Here is a 21,456-nt window from a genome sequence, read left to right as displayed (position 1 = left end):
GATGGAACATTCACACATGCAAGTCACCTCTTGATGGCCCATTGATAAGTGATGAAGAAACAAGTGTGAGTCAGCTTTGGAAGAGGACGTATTTGAAACATGGCCAGGTCTCAGCTGAGTGGCAGAGCATGCCTTTTACATGCAGTAGGTCTGTAGTCCAATACAGGTGTCTATCGGTTACAAAAGCGTCAGGTAGCAGTAGGGACAGGAGACAAATCTGACTGCTTTTAAAGCCCGATCTTTCAAATTCACAAGTTCTAAAACAATGTGAGAACAGAAGAACAGCCATCCTTCAAAATTCACACATATCTGAATTTTGCGGTGCAGTTCACCAACCAAAGAATGTTTACAAAAATGCATATACTGGGGTGGGAGGGTATATTAGTGGAAATAACAGACAAAAAATGCATTATATTCTGAAAAATTCCTTGCAAAAAGGTGTGTATTTGTCAAAACTGCATACAGACACGTTTAAATGCACACCTTCCTATGGTTCCTCATACTATTGAGACATGGTCAGTAGCTGACCACTCAAGAAACAAACCTCTCCCTTAAGATTCAAAAGGGGAGAACCATGTATGTAGCTTCATAAAACTGGAAACATATGGTGAGATGAGGTGTGAGGGTGGGAGAAATATCCACAACCAGAAATGATAAAAGGCATCTCTTCCTTTTATCTGGGTAAGCCACTTGCCACCACATAATGCTATCAATTCAGCAACAGAAAACTGACAATTACCTAGTGTGATGTATTTGGGATTACAGGCACCATCTCAATTACAAATGTTGATGCTTCTTGCTTACCTATAAATTACAGTCTGCAATAAGTTGCCTAGAAGTAATTTGGATAGTTAATTCTGGAATAAACGTAAGACTATGCCAGATGTAGCCTTTGTTATTATCATTCTGCAGAGACGGCAGGATTTTGTTGTCTGTGACCATCCCACAGCTTATAAATGACAAGATTGTTTTGATGGACCAATCCTTCAGTGAGAAATCTACAAAGAACAACAGTTGTTAGGCTTTTGTTCTGCAAATAAAGCCTGTTGAAACAATAAAGATGAACAGACTGTGACCATATTTCCCTGAAGCCTTTTCCCATCTCTCCTAAAGTTTCGGAAACATTCGGGATGAGCAGTTACCAAGTGGTAACTTCCTGAGGTATATATAGATATGTAATCACTGAACTCCAGCCTTCCCCTACCTGGGGAAGAAAGTACCCCTTCACAGAGTGCCTAGTTAAACTCTGGAGTTCACTCCCACAAGAGGTAGTGATGGCCCCCAATTCGGGTGGTGCTAAAAGAGGATTAGGCAAATTTATGGAGGATAAAGCTGTTAGTGACTACTAGCAGGAGTGCCAACTTGACCCCGCAACCAAGAGTGCCCGGGACTGTGGGTGCCATGCAGCGTGCATGGCCCTGACACCAAAATTTGTAGGTGCCTAGCCCCTTTATGGGGAATTTTGTGGGTTCCTGGGCACCCAGGGCCCCAGGGAGTTGGCAGTATGCCTTTGAATGCCAGTTGCTGGGAATCACAAGAGGGGAGAGTGTTGTTGTGCTCAAGTTCTGCTTGTGGGCTTCCCATAGGCATCTCTTTAGCTACAGTGAGAACAGGATATTGGACTAGATAGGCTGCAGGCCTGATCCAAAGAGATCTTATTTTGTTCTTGAATGGGCTAAGATGGTTGCATATGGCTAACAGAAACTGGTATTGTGATCACTACAGAATGCATCCACTAAAGTTCCAGTTTGCTCCATTGACTTGAAATGGATGCAACTGCACTGTGGCTACATCTGCTGCCAGCCTGCAGGTTCTGTGGGCTGCAGGGCAGTTGAGAACCCCTGACTTTGAATCCTGCAAATCTTCTCCCTCTCCCTCCCCCCCTCTCTCTTTCTCATGTTTATTCCACTCTTCCACAGAAAAGTAGAATGTGATTTTTTTATATAATATAATGTAGCATCATATTTTTAGATAGATTGCGTGGGTGAGCATAGATATTACATACACACACACAGCCACAGTATGTATATATAGTATATATGCACATATAATATTCAATGTACTATATTTTGCCATCTCCATCAGTGCTGAGGGACCTTGAAATGACAAAAGTGTCAGCCTTTAACAAGTATCAACCTTTTAATTTCTCCTCCCCACCCCACCACGTCTGTAAATGGTTAGATGGGAATGATAAAGATATGGTGAAGGGTTATCCATCACACCCGGCCTTCCACCCAGGGGTCACCGCACAGCCTTAGAAACCCGGAGATAAATCTTTTGATGAAATACTTTCACAATTCTTTGGAGACATTTGGAGTTAATGCTAGTGTTTATCCCAGAGTGGTTCCACTGCCATCAGCAGAATCAAGGAGTGTTTATAATGCAGTTTGCATCAGTACACCTTTGTCACAGAGTTTATTTGGGTAAGATCCAGGCAGGGTCACCTGGGGACTTTGTTTTGCAGGCATTCTTTAGAGGGCAGGCTATCTGAAGCTTACCAACAACTATCCCTAAAAAGGATAAGAAATATTCGGGTTTTTAAAAAAAAAGATTCAGAAACAACAGCAAATGATGCATCCATCTTGCCAACCCCAGATGTTTGTATTTTCTCACTAACTGAGGAGGATCACTGTAAGTAGTAGCCTTGAGGTTTGGAATTACAGTGCAGGGACCATCTTTACAGCAATGAAAATGTGATTATACAGAGTATTAAGGACGAAACCCAGAGAACAGTATCTGAGGTTTTCACCAAACGTTTCCGCTGCTTTCAGAGCAAAGAATCACACGGCAAAAGGAGAAGTATCAAGTGAAGTAATTCATGGCCTAGGAAAAGCAGAGGGGAAATTGAGATTGTATCACTAGCTCCGCTGCAGTACAGAGAGTATCTTAATGCCAACGGCCCATCAGGACTGGGTGTGCAGTGGAGCATAGTATTTCTATCAGAGAAGCTTAAAGAAATTGAGCATTGTCTTTATTAAGACTAAATGTGCTGTACCCAATGAGACATTTGCTCAGAGAAGAAACCGGCAATTTATCATCCCTTATTTCAATTGGAGAAGTAAGGAACAAATCTTATGAGGGATGTCTTTCCACTCTCTCAGAAATTACCACTCTGGCTCAGCATGGTAATGCTATGTTTGAACCAAGCTTGGTGCTACATAGCAAAATGTGCATAACAGGGCTGGCCCAAGGCATTTTGGTTCAGGTTGCCATATTTCAAAAAGTAAAAACCAGGACACCCAAAAGTTGTTCGGCTTTTTTTAGACAAATCCCAAATGCAACGTTTTGATTGACTTGTCTAAGATCCAAAAATCCCTCCCACTGATGTCAATTCCACCTTTGAAATCCCGGTAACGTCCAGGAAAGCCCTAATTTTATGGCAGCCCTAATTTTGGTACCTGAGGCAAACCACAAAATGGTGTCCCCACCAGGGAAGAACGGGGGCAAGTGAAGATCTACATCTGGTACAAGGGGGGAATAAAGATCTACATCGGAATCTGCTGCCCCTGTGGATCCTGCTATCTGAGGTAGTTGCCTCATGTTACCTTGTGGATGGGTCAGCCCTGGTACATAATAAAACAGGGGAGAAGGTAAGTAAAATGGCCGGCACAAATACATATGAAATGAATGGTTGTATCCCTGCATGACCAAACATAAGAGGAAGCAAAGCAACTCCTTTGCTCATGTAATACTCCAAGGGCTTATCCTGTAATACAAGCTGCCTCTATGCCAGAGACATTTCATAGCAGGAAATCCAAAACTAGAACATCCAGTGTCCTCTTGAAGGTGTCCAATGAGCAGTCGTGTATTGGCAAATTTTACATACTCATAGCCCTGCCTCCTCACAGCCACTCCCTCTCACAGCCATGCCCCCTTCTGAGAATATACAATAACCTTATCAATATACAGCAATAATAATTAGGAATGCATTGCAACGATTAGTGCAGATCTCCTCATGTTTCCTTTCAGTGAAACCTATTATTTTCTGTGCATGTAAATGGACAAATGCTTTAGAGTGCTCTGGTATATTGTTTGGGAATGACTTAACTTGTCTTTTCCTTGCAGTTCCACTGTACATAATAGAACTTGCATGCCATTGTCCCAAAACTGAAGTGACTTGTGTTTTCAGCATTCCTAAATGCCTAGCTTTGGAGGATACAAAACAACTCCTCTTTGGTGTTCTTTCTGTATGCCTTCTCCTTAATAACTTTAGGAGCCAATCCTCAATGGCTCCAACATGCTGCTGCTGGTGGGGCCAGAGGCAAGTGGCTGGAATAATGGATGCCCATAAGGAAATGAAACTCTTGGGCATAAAAGATTTCGCTGGAATGTTAAGGAGCAATGCATGAATGTGTGTCTTTTCTCTGGCCTTTGTAGCATGTTTGTATACCCCTCAGCTCCTAGAAGACCTTGCATTTGAGAAATTTCTCTTGAAAATAAATCTTTCCATGCATTCTTTGGTTCCCTCATTGGAGGTATCAGGCATTTCTCATGAGCAAGTAGTATTTGGCAGTTAAAGATATGACTTGCAAAATCTTTCAGCTATGAAACCAAGGCCCTTACTTTATCAGGAACACAGCTATTGACTGGGGAGCAAAGCCCCCTAAGATACAAAATCTTCAGACCATGAAGGGAAATTGAATGATTTTCTAATGGAGTATATCTGATCGCCACTGGCTTTTGGGTCTTCTCTTTAAAGTCTGCTCACTGGGGCATACATGACCACTCAGTCACAGACAGATTTGTTACTTTTGGGCTTTCAAGATGGCCATCCCTGCAAGTCCATAACAAAATTGATAGGACTTTAGTGGGTATACCTTCCTTTGCAATTCATGATGAACCTGAATTGGATTCAATTTCATGCCAGATTTGGCACTCTCAACGGAACGCCAACTCAAAAATGTTTTCTTTTAAAAATGCTTAGGTATAATGCTGCTGTTGCAGTTGGTAGCAAACATACTGATGCCCCACAATGCAGATTACATATGTTTGATCATAACGGTCAAGGGGCAGGATCCAAAAAGTCCTTCATGCAAGTGGAAAGAATGGGTGGATTACTGATTCTCCACTTCTAAACTGCATTGCATGCTCTTCTAGAAGTTTTGCTGACTTTTAGGAGTGGAACAAGGGACTGCAGTGCAAAGGAGATGGGAAAGCTGTGGTGCATGAACGGAAAAATCATATACAACATTTTAGATCTTGGCTAACCTGCCTCATTTGCATTTTCTAAAATAATATGTGAACCCCAAAAAAATCCATCCTTAGAAATTTGCACTGCTCAGAATCTTGCAGTTCCATTTTCTAGCCATACGATGTCTACAAAAATATGAGGGTTAAGTGTGCATAGAAGGTATATATTAGTGAAAATAACATGCTAAAAGACATCATATTAGGGGAATCTGTGTTGCAAAACTGTGTGTGCCAGGACAAATTAAATACAAAAATTGTCCATATTAAGAGAATTTTGCTGCTGAATTTTCATGAGGATTAAAAACAAAACTGCCAACTGATGTGGAAGCATGGAGAATGGCACTGAATGAAAAAATGAGAAACTGGTGAAAACTGAAATGGACGATGCAGGGTCCCCAAACATGCTGAGGATTCCACTCTCATTCACCTGAAAGTCCTCTGCTTCAAAAGTTGACCATCAACAAGTTGGTAGGTGGCGAGGGTTGCATGCAGCATCTACCAGTCTGTGGAATGCTTGTGGATGACTCTTCTCTTACATTTCAATAGTGTGGTGAAGAAGTGGCAGAAGCTAAGCAGAGAGAAACAAATCTGTCCTTTTGGGGTTTCTGATTTCCTTTTTCCAATCCTCAGCTGAGTTCTCCACATTTCTGCCATTTGCAATATATATTTTCTAAATCCTCGTGAGAATTTGCCAGCATTTTAGTGCAAATATATCCTAATAAAAGCATTCTTCTATGCAGTTTTGATAGAGGCACACTTTTCTGCAGGTGAATTTTTGCTGGCTCTGGCCAATGGCCCATCTAGTCCAGCATTCTGTTCTCACAGTGACCAACCAGAGGCCTGTGGGGAAACCTCTAAGCAGGACATGAGCGCAAGACCACTCTGTCCACCTACGATTCCCAGCAAGTAGTATTCAGAGATGTAATTCTCCCTTCCTACTTAGAATCCTTCTCTAAATGTGCTGCCCAACATGCCTTTATCCTTTGACTGGTTGAGAATCCATCCTTCTCCAGTGGGGCTGCCCTGCCCAACCTCTTCCAGTTTGCTGGGAATCTGCCATGTGGGTCCCTCCTGACATAATGGCTAAATCGGTTTTCTCATTTCTGTTTTTGGAGCCTCCCCAAATTAGCATTTTGTTTTCTTTTAATGAGAAGTCACTCTTAAAAAGAAAAAGATGTTGCTTGCATTGATTCTGTGACAGCCTTGCCTAGTTTTCTGCAGGAATACCAGGCTAATATCCAAGCTTGAGTAGATATCAGAAAACTGCATAGCTGAAATAAAAATCAATATTGAACCATGCTGATTGCAAACGCATACCCTGAAAATAAAATGGTTTTTCACTGTAGATGTAATTTTTTAAAAAATTACAAGATATTCAATACAGTCACTATTGATTATTTTGGCGAGAGTTTCTGAAGGCTAATGGAGGCAACCTGTACCAGCTCCAGTACACAAAACTGATTATGTCGTCCTAGCAACTGCTTTAAAAGGTGGGGTGGATCTCACCTAGCAAAAGCAATGAAAATGCAGAAACTTGCTGTGATAGATAAACTAAATGAAAGGGGTTTTGTTTTGTTTTGTTTTGTTTTTTGTTTTTAAAAAAGGACTAGACTCCATTTCCTACCCGCCCCACTTTCCAGATAGGTCTGTGCTAAGTTGGGATAGGAGATTATAGAGTGGACACATTGTATAAGTTAATGGAAATAATGGCTCATGTTATTTGTCTGAGATGACAAACAACATGTTGTTTCCCTGGCTATGTGCTGTAATTACTATTATCAATTAACATTTATATAGCGGCTGCATTCACATGACAGTTTATTCCATTTCCCTGTTGTTTCCCACACTGTTCATTTCCACATTATATTTCAGCTTTCACATGCCACAAAAGCCATTTCTGGAAAACTAATGGAATATAGTGCATGTCTGGTGCTCATTTCTGTGTTGTTTGATTGCAGAAAAGAAAATCCTTTCTCAGCCTCCTGGAAAGCGTAGGGGGCACAGTGACAAAATTTGGGGTGGTACAGCGGCACACAGTTCTCTCCTGCTATTTTCGTGGGTGAATTATGTGGGAAAGGAAGCAGGAAAGTACGGAAAGGGCAGGAGTCTAGTGACATTGTTCAATGACATTCCTTGTTGTGCCACACCACGCCCACAGGCAGGAATGAAATTTTGTGCAATGTGCCAGTCTCTTGGTCAGAAAGCAACAACTCCACAATGCAACAGATACTACAGCATGAAAGGAACATTAAAAATGGCACAGAAGTGTGAGCGTTATGATTAGGAAAAGCTACACAACTTTTGCACCTGAGGCCATGGCGTAATTCTGCTTAACGGCTGCACCGACCCTACATTCATGCATGGAAAGAGATTGCCCAGAAGCAATTCTACACCAGATACTTTGTTGTGGAGCTGCATTCAAGCTGGCTTTGACATGTAACGAGGGAGGAGCAAACTGCAGTACCACAACACACATTTTTCATACATCTTCTATACCCACCGGAGGGCCAAAATGGAGTAGTGGTTAGTGTGGCAGCCTGGGACCTGAGAGACCGGGGTTCCCTTGGTGTCCTGGGGCCAGTCACTGCCTTTCAGCTTAACCCAGGTTTTTGTGTGGATTGAATGAGGAATGAGATAACCACATACGCTGCCTTGAGCTCCTCAGAGGAAAGGGGTAGGAGATAAATGCAATAAATAAATAAATCCTGTAAAAAGGAACCTATAGGTCCATTCTGCCAATGAGCATGGGGCTCCTTCATTGCCCACCCTGCACAAGGATGACTGAGGAACCTTTGGCTTTCCAGATGTTGTTGGATGCAAGAAAAATACGCCACTCCCTCGCAGAAAGTACCACCCTGGGTGGGGGGGCAGGAGGGAATAGAATTTGAACAAATGAATTGGTAAGTAAATAAAAAGTAAATATTTGTGAAACAAAGATCAGATACAGAAGAACAAACTAGACATCAAGCAGTGCTTCTACCTTGGCCCCTAATCGAGTGCTACTCCAGTTCATCATGTCTCTCCCATTTAGAGCCTTACCAGGCTGAACTTTTTGCCTTGTGAACAGCTTCTCCCTCTGGAGCCTGGTTTTCTCAAGCACGCTTCTCTACCCAAACCCCAAACCCCATGCCAGCTTTAATTCCTAAACGATACTTTGTTTTTCACAAGGTATTCTCTGAGAAGCAGGTTTGCTGCAAAGTCTGTGCAACGGTGGCATATTAGTTAATACTAAATGAACACCGAATGTTATCAGCATCAATGTGACATCCAGTTCGCTTTCAGATATGAATTCATTATGAGCAATGAAATTACATGGAATATCAGTATATCAACACCTAGGAGCCTGTCAGATTGATGCCCTTTGGAGATCCGCTCCTGCCTGCTGTGATGCTGAATAGCAATGATGAGTAGACAAGGTGCTGTAGAGATATATAGATGTGTGTGTGTGTGTGTGTGTGTGTGTGTGTGTGTGTCTGGAGAGAGAGAAATATAGCTTTATTACCAATGCAAATTCCTTCCTTCACCCAGTCTTGCATTATTCAGCAGGGTGGGGGGAAATATTGAATTAAAATGGATTTATTTAAAAACACATACATGGGCTACATGCACTGAATTAGCAACTCTGGCACAACTTTCTCCTCCCTCCCTTGCTTTTGACTCTCCCTTCCCACTTGCCTCTAAAAAGAAGCACCATACATTAAACCAAGGCTTTGAATTGTGCATTCTTTCCACAGAATGGGCCAAGGTATTATAGCAGCCATTTTGCCAGAAGAATAAATCATGATTGACAAAACGAAATTTGTTAATACAATGGTTTAAGGCAGTTGACAGAATTTTTTTGTCAACAGAATAGATTAAGGGATTCTTTTTAAAAAGGACGGAAGGAAGAAATTTGCAGATGGAATGGCTTTGATGTTTATGATGAAAAGCATTTTGTTGATAGACTGGATCAGAGTCAAGGGGGGAGAGTGTGGAGAGAGAGAAAATGAATTTTCTCAACACAAGGGGTTTAGCTCATTGACAAAACACATTTCATCCCCAGATGTTTTGGCTGAGCTGTCAAGTATTCTCCCAGCCTGACATTCACCAATCACATTGTCGTCAACTCAAAAGCACTCTTTCGTTAGTAGCTCTGAAGAAACAGCTGAAGGCATTACAGGAATGCCATGATTGGTCCCGCTGAATCGTTAGCTATGATAATGTAGTTACTTTAATGCTCGTTAAGTGGCAATGGAGCCAAACATGACTGTGGGAGAAAGATTGATCCTTCCACGCCTGTTATTCTCATTTTTAATCTTTTGCTACAAGTCAGTATTAAATAGTGTCTGTCTCTGATAGAACAGGCGTTACCAACTGGGATTGCGTAAAAGGACAAAATTGATCTGTTTGTTCATGTGGCACCACCAAATCATTACGTAAGGAAAGGAATCAGGCTAGTCCCATATACTCTGTGTTTGGATAGGGATGGGGCAAAACAGGAGAGAACTGCCAACTTGGAATTGTCACATGGAAGAAGGAGCAAGCTTGTTTTCTGCTGCAGGAGAAATGGCTCAGGAAGGACCGGAGGCATTTAATTAAGTTTGCAAGTCAACATTAGGAAGAACTTTCTGGTGGTAAGAGCTTCTTGACAGTAGAAGGGACTTTCTCGGAAGGCGGTGGAGTGCCTCTCACTGGAGGTTTTAAACAGAGATTGGATGGTCATCTGTTAGGGATTCTTCAACTGTGGTTCCTGCATTTCAGGGGGTTGGACTAGACTTTGTGGTTCCCTCCAAACTCTACAATTCTATGAAACTGAAAGTGACAGATCTGATCTTCTCTCGCACTTGCACATCTGTGCGCACCTCAGATGTCCCACTGAGCATGCCATCAAGGGCTTGAATCCCACTTTCTCTTTTGGACCTGTTTCACCTGCAACAAGTTAAAATGAAGAAGTTAAGGGAGTCAAACACAGCAGGACAGCATTACCTTACCTAACATGAACACATTTGAAGACTTTGTGGTTTGTTGGGGGGGGGATTTTTAAAATAAACCCATTTTGTTGTGTTTCGTAAAGAAAACCTTTATCAGGGTACTGGGAGTGCTCTTGCATTTCAGCTCAAATGTTTTGTACGGTTTATTATGTTCTTCTAAATAAAACTGTCAGCTTTATTGCTGCTTTCATTAAAGTGTTTCATTGTATTCACAGTGACTTCAGGGTAAAGGAAAAGATGACTGTGTCCCAGAGATGGTCAACAAAACTTCCCCTTCTATAATGCCTACATAAATCTGCTTATGTGAAACACTCACCTGGCTCCATAATCTCAGGTCTTAGTAACCTCTGCTCCAGGAAGATTCTGCCTGTGCCAGAAGGTCATGACCTTTCCATTACCTGCTCACCATCTCCTTCATCCTTACCTTCTTTTGTGTGGGAAGAGTTACCCCACCTGTCAGATGGCAACGGTGGTTGCTTACGAGTAACCAGGCAGGACTCCGACCTGTCTTTTACAGGTTTTATTTAGGTGCAAAACTATTTACAGTTGCAGAACCCCAAAGTTCATGTCTACCTCAATCGCTAGCAGAATCCGGGAGTGCTTGTTTCCTGGACCTCCCCCAGCATAAGAGTCTCCTTACGCCCAGCGTTTTCTTTCCCTCTTTGTGCTTTAGACTTCTGCGCAGGGTGGGCGATGGAAGGGGCATGCTTCCCTCCTGGCCAGCTTTGCCAGGAGCGGTGTTGAGGCTCCTACCAGCATCCTCTGGTCCTTTCACCTCTTCCCCACTAGAGCTGGGGTTTTCCTCATCACCAGATGAAGAACTGCTTCGCAAGATTTTCGGAGGCTCCCTGTAACACAACTGCCCCTCTGTTTCCCGCCCCTGTTCTGATGGCAGTTCCCTGACATCACCCCAACAGTCCAACCCAAGGAAGACCCAACTTGCAATTTGGCCCCAAATCAATTTGGGCTAGGTGGGGGTCATGTTTAATTAGCGTTTTTAAAGCCCTAATTAAAATATATTGCTTGGACGGGGCTGGGGGGAAGGAGATGCTGCATCTCCTTCTGCTTCCCTGCAGAGAGCAGGAGGGCTCGATCCTGCTGGGTCCTGTTTCACGATCACCTCTGTGCAACCACCTCCAGGCAGAATCAGATCCAGGCACAGCATTTCCCATGGGAGAATTCCTAGGTTGACTCCTGCATCTTCCCAGCCATTCCTCCTCTAGAGGTCCACCAGCAGGGCCAGAAGATTATGGCATTTCACTAGAGTTCCTCCACCATGTTTGGTATGCAGAGGTATACAGTGTCTTTCTACATGAGGTTCAATTTGGAATTTGTGACCAACCACTGTGAGCGACCTAACCTTCTTTTCACAGCCTTAGACAGCAAAGCCATCTTTCTAAAAGGGCTTACTCCAAGATACTCCCCTGTATAATGTTGTTAGTACACAGTGAAACTGTTGATAATAAAGTTGGTGCACCTGCAATCTTCTAATTGGTCTGGGAGGCTTGCCATCAGAACTGGAATAGTCTGGCCAGAAAAGCAGAAGTCTTTGAACTGTGAAGCATCTCACAGTGCCTTTCTAATAAAAAAAAAGAAAAGAAGTGATGCCAGATTTCACTTGCCAGAATGAGTGAGTTTACACAAAGTTTGGTGGGTGTAACATAGTTCGCCCATGTTGAATGGGAGCGAGTTTCTAATCCTACAAAAAAAGGAGTGGTGTATCCAATTACCCTTTCAAGCAGGCTGATTTCCACAGGTGAAAACGCGATAGCATTGCAAAAACCTTTCCCTATTTTTTTCTCTGGCTTGTCTCCTCAAGTGGATATGGAATTATTGCAAGGGTTTTATGATCCAAAGTTTTAGAGTGATATCAAATGTGGCACAAGTGGAATTCAGCTCATGCAATATGCTAGCCCCCATCTACTCCAGAGGGTCTCCCAAAGCATATTTGGAGCGTGTACAGGGGAGGTGTAGGCAGGGGAGAGGAAACATAAGCCTCCTTCCTCAAGCGGAAGGCCACAATTGGATGTCACCCTTATTTTGTATGTTGGTCTTAGATCTCATAATTATTTCACATATTGTCATCTCAGAGCGGGTTGGTATCCCTCAATGACCACAAATTCCAGGCAGATGTATAAAAACCCAAAGTGGCACAGGAAGGTGCCTTGTTTTACTTATAATTTTATAAAAGTATTGTTGCACACACCCCAATCTCTGAGTGGTAAGAAACTCCAGGGGTTCCTGGACCTAGCTAGGGTTCAGTTTCCTTGGAATGAAGGTGAGTGGAAACTCTGTGGTATCTTTGGGATATCTGGTTTTATTTACACACATATACAACCTGAGACTAGAATGGAGGAGCTCACAGCAGATCTTGCCTCTGTGTCTCTAGCTTTCACCATAAGTCAAAACTGTCTCACAAAGCTCCCCTTGGCCTATTGTTCCCTGTCCTAGGATGGGCTGACATCTAGCTAGGGAAAGTGGAGAAAGCCTCGCCCATTTGTTGTGGGGATTAAATGAGCGGGAGGAAAACCATGTACACCAACCTGAGCTCCCTGGAGACAAAGGTGAGATATAAATGCAGTAAATAAGTACCGTGCATCAGATAAGTTTTCCTTCTCCATTCTATGTAATTGACTTTATCATGCAGCAGGTTGCCATGCGGTTGCTCCTGTTTTCGAAGACCTACAACAACTGTTTGAAACCAATTGCTTTATTTAGAACACTTATCAAAAACTGCAAAAATGTGATTTTCACTTCAGGAGATGAAAATCACAGATATTCACAATGTCCCTATAATTTAAAAACATCTCTGTATGCTTCTTCTTTCTGGTTTTTTTCAGTGTCCAGATAAGAAAAGTAACTTTAATCTTGCCTTTCTTTGATTCACCACAGGGATGTGGAACCCAGGGCCTTCCAGATGTTGTTGGAATCCAACTCCTATCATGGCCAACCAACATGGCATTGGAGTCCAGCAATATCTGGAGAGGTACATGAGAAGAACCTGCTGGTTCGGACCAATGGCCCATCTAGTCTAAGAGTGGTTGACAGCAACTAGTTTTCAGAAGCAATTCTGCCTCAGACTTCAGCTGCTTCTTACTCTTGTGGTTCATGACTGAGAGGGGGGAAAGGTTGAGAAATACTGATGGTTCTCATGAGCAGTACAGCCACGATGGTAGCCTAACTCTGCAGGAACATAGTGTTATGTGCCACTTCCTATCTCTGTGGTAGCAAGATCACAGGGAGCTCCAGGAGCTTACCCTGGGATGTTTTTCCATTGGAAAATCAAGGCACAGCAGAGGCTGCAGTGTCTTTAAGTCTTAAGATATATGGTTTTATTTACACATATATACACCTTAGCCTTGACGGAGGGAGTGCAGAGCATTACACCCCAAGAGTGACTCTTGTTGCTTCTCACTTAGCTTCAGGAAGCTTGGATCCAGAGCAGAAGCCAGCCATGCTCCCTGGTCTTTGGGTACAGATGCTCCCATCCAGCCCACATGGAATTCTGCCCCCAATTCCTTCTCTTCCTTTTCAAAAAACCCTCCTGCAAAAGGACACTTTTTTCATGCGGTGATATCATATCCCCTATGTCAGAAACTAGGCTGAGGAGTACTGCTCTGATGAGGAATGGTGGGAGCCTCCCCTCCCCCTGCTCCTGACCAGGATCCTGAAGCTGCCCAGGAGCAGTGGAACACTATAGATTTGGAACAGTTGTTTGCAGAGGGGCATAGTTCTGAAGACAAAAGTTGGGACGAACTGGGGGGTGAACAGCAAAGTGAAGAAGAACTGGAAAAGAGAGAGAGCTAACAGACTCTCTCATGTGCTGGAAAGTGTCCAGCCTATCAGTCCAAGTTTATGTAGAGCAGATAAGGTGGCTACACAAAGAGCACAGTGGTTACAAGATCAGGTTGCAAGGAGCAGAAGTGACATGGGAGAATCGGGGGGAAACCTTAATTGGGAACACCTTCATTCCGAGAATGGCTGCTTTGTTCTTTTGCTGTGGTCATTAAAGACTCTTTAAATGGTAAGCAACTCTTTTTGCTTTCTCCTGCTTTGTCTACAGTCAAATTGGGGAAAGAAGCTGAGTCCCCAAAGCCTGACACCCTATAACCCTGGCAACCTCCCTCTCCCAATTCTCCTGTCTCCATCCACTATTCAGAGCCAGGGCAGGGACAGTATTTACATTATCAATCACTCATACCGGTGCAACTCTTTGCTCTCTTTGTTTCTTATTGGCACCTCTGTCAAGCTGATCTCCTGAACAGGAAAACTGGTATAGCCTGCATTTTAACACTTCCTTTGCTGTATTTAACTCCTCATACTATTCCAAATATTAGCTAAATTATATCACTAAATTTAAGAATCTGGGGGTTCTTCCCTGCCCCACAGAACATCAGGAAGCTGCCTTATACCAAGTCAGACCATGGGTCCCTCTAGCGCAATATTGTGTCCACTGACTAGCATCTAAGGTTGCAGGCAGAAGTCTTTCCCCATTCCACCAAAGATGTTGAGGATTGAACCTGAGACCTTCTGCATGCCAAGCACATGCTCCACTCCTGTTCAACCCTGCAACAGGAAATTGGAAAAAGAAAAAAAGACAACAACCGCTAGACCATGATTGGCTACCACAGTTAGGAATCACCAGTGATAAGAAAATTAAACAAAACAAAACCATACAATGCTTTTTCAGACTCCATCTCCCCCACCTATTCATCACCCGCAGCACTGATTGCATATACTTCATGCATTAAATATATACACCTTATTTCTACATGCCTTGGGGGTTGATAAACAGGGTCCCTATTTTAATTTTGCAGAGGGATCAGTTCCTTTTACTACTTCATGTCACAGCACAGAGTTAAGCCTCATCTGCTAGCTGCTGACGGTAGGAATTGCTTTGTTATGGATTTCCATGCTTTTAAATTGTTCTGTACGTTCACCCACCATTCCATTATAACTCATTTTTTCCCCCATTTACTCCTTTGCTCTTCCCATGGCCAAGCAGGAAATCCCCTTTCTAATAGCCAGGCCCAGCACCAGAAGTTTGGGCATCCACAAAGGTCCATTTCCTGGCATGGGTCCCATCCATTTCTCCTTCATGCAGTCACCGCATGCTCGTTCATCCATGCTCTCCCACTGGTGATAGTGACAGTGTCTGCCACATTTCTGTCAACTGTTATTAAAAAATAAATAAACCTGCTCATGAATTTTGTCAGCATATCAGGCCCCCATCTGTAATAGACATTTACATTTGTTCATTTCATTGAAAATTATACAGCATTTGTCTTTGTTGTTGGGTTTTTTTAAAAAAAACACCTCAAAATGGTTCACAAAAAGAATAAAACTATCACATTATTGGTGCAAACACTTAACAACAACTATTTAAAATATTCAAAAAACTTAAAACCAGTGATAAGCAGATTTAAACACACACCAACATTTTACATATCTAGGAAGTTTTGTCCAAAGAATAAGTTTTTTCATAGGTGCCAAAAAGAGTCAATAGGTTGGGAATTCCGAAGTGTGGGTTCTGCCACACTAAAAGATCAGTATCTTATAAATGCAAAACGGGTATTTTGTGGCACCTGTAACAGTGCCAGTTCTGCAGATTGAAGCAGGCAAGTATTAATATACAGGGTGAGGGGATAGGTAACCTGGTCCCAAGTAACACCTTGAACCTGACCCGGTAGTGAATCAGCAACCATTGCAGATCTCTGAGCACAGGTGTTATATGCTGACACAGCAATCATGGTGCAGCATTCTGCACCAACTGCAGATTCTGGATCAAGCACAAAGGAAGACCCACCTAGTGCAGATTGCAATATCATTCCACTTGAAACAGTCAAGTTTTATAGCAAACGGATGTGGAAATGTTGAAAACTGAATTTAGGACTGAAGAAACGGGAAACCAAGAGAAACTGAAATTGACAGATTCTCCTATTCCAAGGCACTACTCAAAATGGGATGGCCTTCTGTGCCCTAAAAGGCAGGAATAGCAAAATTTATTACCTTACTGACTCAGATGAAGTGTCTACTGTATGCCACTTCTGTTTCAGCAGCAACCGGGCAGGTGCCTCTTAAACACAGATGGGAAACTTGTATGCTCCCATCAGATCCAGTAAGTAAAGCCAACGGTCAGGGATGATAGGTTGTGTAGTCCAGCTATCTTCAACCTTTTCAGACCCAGGTCCCACTATTAACTCAAACATGCATTTGGAGACCCATTTCTTAATCTTTTACCATATATTTGCATGGTGATAGTGCTCCCATTATGGATCAGGCTGCAACATACTAGTGGGTCCCAACCCAACTATTGAAGACCAGTGATGAAGACCAACACTATCTAGATGGCCATAAGTTCTCCTTCCTTTTTTCATGGGAGAGGGGAAGACGTCACGGAAAGAGGTTCTAGTCAAGACCTTGCACCATTGTGCTAGTTGTCTGCTTGTAGGGGATTTTTCACATTTGGGAAGGCCTGAAAAAACATGACCTCCCAACTGGAGTTTGAATTGATGCAGTCCGTTCTATCACCACCACCATGCTGATGAAGGTATAGACCAGAGCTCAGTGTAAATGGGTTATTGGAAGGATAAAATGAGATTAGACATATCAAACACTTTGTGCTGGCATGGAAAGAAGTCCTTTTTCTACTTCTGGACACTCTGTGCTGCAAAGCGCAGATTTGGACAAAGCACCATATTCCTTAAAAAGTCTTTAAACGACTTCATAATATGCTGTGCCCTTGCTAATTTATTTTTCTTTTCTTTTTTGTACTCTTACATTTCTTTTCATCCCCACCCCCCTTCATTTGCAAATAGGGAAGAAGAGGGGGGAAGGAAAAAATCCTTTTGTGCAAAGAATGAATAACAGATGAGATATATGTTTGACTGTCTTGTTTCAAAAGAGTGTTCCATGTATAGAGGACACTCTTCAGAAACAAAGGCTGCCTTCAACAATTTCACTATTTACAGCAAGGCCGCAATTAAAATCCTGTGACCTTTAAGGGGACTCTTGACTTCAAAGGCGAAGCCAGTGCTGTTACATAATAAAAACAGAGTCTGGGGAGTGGGCAGGAAGACAGCTATCAAAGGAGCAGCAGCCCCCTCCTAACTGGCAGCAGGTGGGTTTGATCCAGAGGAGTATGGCTCCTTTGTAGGGCACCCTTCAGGAGGAGCAACCAGCACCATACAGGATCCAGTCCTCCCATTTATCAGCTTTGTGAGGTAAGGATTCGATCCTGCATGGTGCTGGTTGCAGCTCTTTCGGAAGTGGCTCCCTGCGAAGGAGCAAGCACCCCTCAGATTCCAACCCACCTGCTCACAGTTGGGAGTGGGGAGAAAGAGACACAATGGCTCCTCTTTTCCCTGCCCCCTCCCATCCATATGTTGAAAATAGGGCTTTAAAAATCCTTCACCCTGCACCCCACCCCAAACAAAAAAATTTGTACAGGGATGGATCAAGGGTGAGTGGTCAACCCAAAGTGATTAGCCTGATTTTGGGGGTGGGGCACAAATCAGAGCCATGGGGCAGATATGGGGCTTATGTGTGGCCCTAGTTGATATACCCCAAATATACTATACAGTGGTACCTCAGGTTACATACGCTTCAGGTTACAGATTCAGCTAACCCAGAAATAGTGCTTCAGGTTAAGAACTTTGCTTCAGGATGGGAACAGAAATCATGCTCTAGCAGTACAACGGCATCGGGAGGCCCCATTAGCTAAAGTGGTGCTTCAGGTTAAGAACAGTTTCAGGTTAAGTACAGACATCCAGAACGAATTAAGTACTTAACCTGAGGTACCACTGCCAGAGCAAGATTTCTGTTCTCATCCTGAAGCAAAGTTCTTAACCTGAGGTACTATTTCTAGGTTAGCAGAGTCTGTAACCTGAAGCGTATGTAACCTGAAGTGTATGTAACCCGAGGTACCACTGTACATATATGCTTACACACAGTACATGGCACAATATCCCATCTAATAGAACCAGCTGACAGAGGGTAGCATAGTAGTATGTTGGGCTTGGGCTGGTTATATATGGCTCCACAATTCTGATCAGGGTAACCTTGGTCCAGTCACTGTCCGAAGTTAACCTGTTTTATACAGCTGTTATAAGGATTAAGTGTGATACCTGACACCCAAACATACCAACCTGAGTTCAATGGATGAAGGAGGGTCTATCAGTTACACTGGTGCTCCAGCTGATGATAACAACATTCCTGCCTTGAAAAATATTCCAGTGCTCTTAAATCCTGGGTCCACCGGATGTTCTTGGACTATGGTCACATCCACACCATCCATATAAAGTAAAATATCACACTATCACTTTAAATAGCCACAGCTTCCCTCAAATAATTCTGGAAGCTTCATCGTGCTGATAGTTGTTAGGAGAACCCTATTTACCTCCCAGAGCTACAATTTCCAGAGTGGTTTAATGGTCAAGTCCTCTTCCCATGGAACTCTGGAACTGTAGCTTTGTGAGGGGAAATGGTCTCCTAACAACTATTGGGTCTCATAACAAACTACAGCTCCCAGAATTCTTTGGGGGAAGCCATGACAGTTTAAAGTGCTATCATGGTGCTTTCAATGGATGGTGTGAATGTGGCCTACATGGGTATTCTAATCCAACAACCCCTGGGACATGGTTGAGGAGCACTGCAGCCTGCCACTTGGTACATTCCATTCGACCCACCTCTAGGTATGCAACACTTCATTTGCCTGCATGTGTAGGCCACATCTCAGTTAAAAACAAAGAAAGGGTTCGCAGTGTACCGTACAAACCAACTTTTGTATAAGCTCAATAGAGGAGCCCCCGGAGCATGAAAACCTGGTATTCAGATCCAAGCATTTGGGAGTGGAAAAACACCGGCTCCTCTTGAGCAATCTGACTTTGTAATTGCTATTTCAGGTAGAAATCATTAAACACGGAAAATAACCATGCCATTGCAGAGAGATAAATATCTCTCTCAACAGAATACACAAACACATATAATGATAAACGCCGCCTTATCAGTCATTTGCCCTTCAGAAAGGTCAAACATCCCCAAAACATCTACTCTGCAATGATCTTAGAGAAATTATCATTTGCAGTCGCCAACGTGGTCACATTATTTCTGACGAGTGTCAGTTTCCCCCCTAGAATATTACATTTTCTAATATTTAGTTTTCTGGCACTCTTTATTTTTTTGTCCCCTTCCTTGTTCCTATCTGTGTAGATTAGAAAGGTTCTTAACTGTTATCTGTAATAGATTTTGCCAGTAGCAAAATTCATGCAGGCATAATAGAGGAACAAAGTGTACTCCGATGAAATTGCGACCATAATTTCCAGCCGCCTGACATTTATTGCATATTGCTATTAGAATTCAAGTGCCTATTTGTTTTGTACTTTGCTTTTATTCTTGCATCACAAATGTATAATGGAAAAAAGATATTTTAAACGCCAAGTTAACTATCACTGATCAACATGAGGCACCAAACATAATCAATATTACTTAAACACACTCCTAGGCAATTAATTTTTAAAGGAATCAAATTGTTGCACCTCATCAAAATTTATAACAATACAATAAAGGATGTTACATTCTTTATTGTTTAATTAAAAGCAACATTTAGCAGCCGCACAGCTAAGTGCCAACGCATTAGGACACAACATTTCCTGTTTATCAGCGTGAGATATACAAACAGGACTTGCAGAACATTTTATATTACACGAGTTAATTAGACTTTATTAAATTTCATATGCTTATCAAATTATTGAGCATGATAACTTCAGAACCCCAGAGAAATATTCCTGTAATGCATCCAAGTGTAAATGAGGCATCCTTAATGGATTCGGCATTTCCATCGAGCACAAAATAAGTTTTATGGAAAAGACTTCTTGGGAACTAAGTGGAGAAGCCAAACACTGTTGAGGATGGGGAGAGACAGCAGAAGCCTAAGTAAGCAGATGATTTACATAGCAGGGTGCAAAAGTAAAATAAAAATATAGTACTTGGTGTCATGGGTATGGATATCAGAGAATCCTGATGAAAACACAAACGGAAATCGCTGGTGTTCATTTATTTGTCTCATGTCAGATGTTGCTGTTGTTTTCAGTCTACAAACGACACACAATTGATGACTTCTCCCCTCCATTTCCTTTGCATTGACACAAATGGTGTGGAAATAATTGCATCATTAATTTCATCAAACACACCTTTTATAAATGATTATTTAAATCATGTTGAATAGCAGACAGATAAATAGCATACTATTTGGTGGAAATCAAATTGCAGTGGAATGGAAACAGAGCTGATTGTGATCAATACAGGTCGGAATAGAAATCGCTGCCTTCTTACATCCTTACATCCCAGTCCACAAGCTCAGCACCATGGAGGAGGGATGTGAAGGGCTCCTTGCCACCATGCACAGGCCCAGTGTCAGCACTTTGTATATTTGGGCAGCTTCCATGCATGGTCCTCCAGCACTGACACCTGACACCACTGACACCTTCCAAGACTCATGGTAAGCATCAACACCTGCAAGTTTCTGTTTTAATGTCCTACAATGAGCTGGTTGGGGTGAATTTACATTGGGCATGCTGGGGCACTATGGAAATTAGAGTTCTGCTTGTGGGTTTCCCACAAGCTTCTGATTGACCACTGCGAGAAAAGGATGCTGGACTAGATGGGCCATTGGCCTGATCCAGCAGGCTCTACATATCTTCTAATCCCCAATTTAGCAAACAGTGAGAGAATAGCATTGCATCAGCTGTCAGGGATGAGGCAGATCTGTTCAACTCTTCTCTTATTTCAAGTCATGGTACAAAGAAGCCTTTCTCAACCTGGCCAAATGTATGGAGGACACCAGGTAGTGGAAGGTCCTCCTTTCTCCTGAGCCAGTGGAAGAAGAGGTCTTATCCCACTTTACTTTGGAAGATTAAACCTGGGACCTTATTGACCATAGGTCCATAGTAAAGAACATCCTTTGTATACAGAAAGTCCCAGCTTTAATCCGTGGCATCTCTAGTTTATAATATTCATGCAGTAGGGATTGAGAAAGGCCTCTGTCCAGCTTCACACAAGAGACACTGCTAAGTCCAATTAGACAATGCATATGAGGCTTGATGGATCAGTCACCTGGCTTTGTACCTGGCAGATTTCTGGTTCTCACACTGGCCTTTTGAAAAATACAGAATAGCCTCTCTTGCTCTTCTGCATCCTCTTGAATATGCCTTTGATGCAAATCCCAGTGAACAGATGCTATCCTTGTTCTGAGTTGTCTGCACATGCCCTAGAATGTGAGATGGAAAGATCACCATAC

General features: G+C 42.7%; 1 long non-coding RNA gene across 1 annotated transcript; it reads right to left on the bottom strand.

Annotated features, from left to right (window-relative positions):
* Nucleotides 1-9,580: 9,580 nt before the first annotated feature.
* On the bottom strand, nucleotides 9,581-18,599 carry LOC310682800. Its single transcript, XR_014514174.1, has 3 exons — nucleotides 18,308-18,599; nucleotides 11,638-11,739; nucleotides 9,581-10,098 (listed from the first exon to the last, which is right to left on the bottom strand). It is a non-coding gene; the product is annotated as an uncharacterized lncRNA (long non-coding RNA).
* Between the last annotated feature and the right edge of the window lie 2,857 nt (nucleotides 18,600-21,456).

The sequence above is a fragment of the Podarcis tiliguerta genome (genome assembly GCF_965153285.1).
Source record: "Podarcis tiliguerta genome assembly, chromosome: 8".
Taxonomy (NCBI): domain Eukaryota; kingdom Metazoa; phylum Chordata; class Lepidosauria; order Squamata; family Lacertidae; genus Podarcis; species Podarcis tiliguerta.
This window is presented reverse-complemented; position numbering and strand designations above follow the sequence as displayed.